Consider the following 1,723-nt stretch of genomic DNA (forward strand, 5'->3'; position numbering starts at 1 on the left):
TCCTTAGTACATATTCATGTAGATTAAAGCTAGGGTTTGAATGACTTCTGATTTTTTTAAAGTCAGCATTTATGTGATGAAGCCTAGCATTCAGTTGATCCAACACCAAACAAACACACCTGAACAAGCTAATCAAGGCCTTCCAGTCAGATTACTAGAAAGCTACAGGCAGGTGAGTTTGATCAGGGTTGGAGTTGACCTGATCTCCTGGGATCTTTAAAACCACATATTACAGAGGCTGCTATTGCAGCAACACGTTTATTTGTTTCAGTTTTGTGCGCTTTGCTGTCCGCTGCTCCTGACGCACCAATTCAGCACATTTTCCAGCGGAGATCATTGTGAGATTGCAGGACTGGAGGATGACAGCTCGAGTGTATTGCTTGTTGATTGCTGTTTTATCGTGTCTGTTCGGATACTTGAGCGTAACAGACGCTACTCGAACCACAGGTGAGAAGATCTGTTGACTTCATTACACAGCCTGAAGCAATGCAGAAATAAGTGACTCTCAGTCTTTGAAAGTAATTAACACCGTTTAGGAATGAGTAGGTTTTAAAATGCTTTTAATTTGGAGCAGAAAAATATGAAAAATTTGTACTAAGGTTTGAGACCCATTGCAAAACCCCTGATTTGTGAATGCTGAAACCGCACTCCCTGGCCTCCCCTAATGATCCTCTTGAATCCTCTAGTGGGCGGTTACTGTCCGGCGAAGCTGATGGTCGTGCCGTCCCGTCGAGGATGTTCTTCTGATGGAAACTGCTCTGGAGGACACAAATGCTGTCAATTTGACTGTGGGCCTGTTTGCGTGCCGCCTGTTTCAGTTAATAATGGATGATAGGTGGTCCTCCAAAAAGTTAAGCAGAGACCGAAATGTTATGTAAAACTTCTAACTTAAGTGAATGGAAGTGTTCCACATTCAGTGATGCCTTCTGTCATGTGTCTGTATAACGGCAAAGCCAGGAGAGTGTCCACCCCAATCATCTGGAAGAAGATCGTGTACCAGGTCCTGTAGGAGTGCCTCTAACTGTCCCAACAATAAGAAGTGCTGCAGCAATGGATGTGGACGTTACTGTACTGCTCCATATGCAGGTATTTGTGTTATGATGTTTTGATCAGTTGATGATAAATTGTCTTGTTGTTCTCGTCTAAAGTAGGTTTGAATTTAATCCCTTAGGATAGTTTTAAACACAGGATGGCTTTACAAAATAAAGAGGAATTATACTTAGAATATAATTCACTCTGTAGGTAAAAATTGCTATTCATGCTTTATATTGAAGTGGCATACTGCGTGAGTGTATGTGCATAAACTAAAGCTGACTGTCCATACAGTGAAGCCGGGTCAGTGTCCCGACCCGAAGAACATTCCACTGTGTGCTGAGAGCCGTTTCCATTATGGACTGTGTCCTGCCACACAGAGATGTTGCCCAACCACAAGGATATGGTCATGGAAGTGGATATGGTCAGGGAAGGGGTTATGGTCAGGGAAGCGGACGGAAGCGGTTATGGTCAGGGAAGAGGTTATGGTCAGGGAAGTGGTTATGGAAGCGGTCATGGTCGGGGTCAGGGAAGCGGTTATGGTCAGGGAAGCGGTCAGGGTCTGGGAAAAGGTAATGGAAGTGTTCATGGTCCGGGAAGTGGTCAGGGAAGCGGTTATGGTCATGGAAGGCGGTCCTGCTCAGGTAAGCGGTCCTGGTCAGGGAGGCGGTCAGGTAAGCGGTCCTGCTTA

At 45.1% G+C, this 1,723-nt stretch overlaps 1 long non-coding RNA gene across 1 annotated transcript; it reads left to right on the forward strand.

The window, feature by feature from the left end:
- Positions 1 to 289: 289 nt before the first annotated feature.
- Positions 290 to 1,382, forward strand: LOC107558651 (uncharacterized). Its single transcript, XR_001605508.1, has 3 exons — positions 290 to 447; positions 687 to 817; positions 1,327 to 1,382. It is a non-coding gene; the product is annotated as an uncharacterized lncRNA (long non-coding RNA).
- The last annotated feature ends 341 nt before the right edge of the window (positions 1,383 to 1,723 follow it).

This window comes from Sinocyclocheilus grahami, unplaced genomic scaffold (genome assembly GCF_001515645.1).
Source record: "Sinocyclocheilus grahami isolate Dianchi unplaced genomic scaffold, SAMN03320097.WGS_v1.1 scaffold654.1, whole genome shotgun sequence".
In the NCBI taxonomy this organism is placed as follows: domain Eukaryota; kingdom Metazoa; phylum Chordata; class Actinopteri; order Cypriniformes; family Cyprinidae; genus Sinocyclocheilus; species Sinocyclocheilus grahami.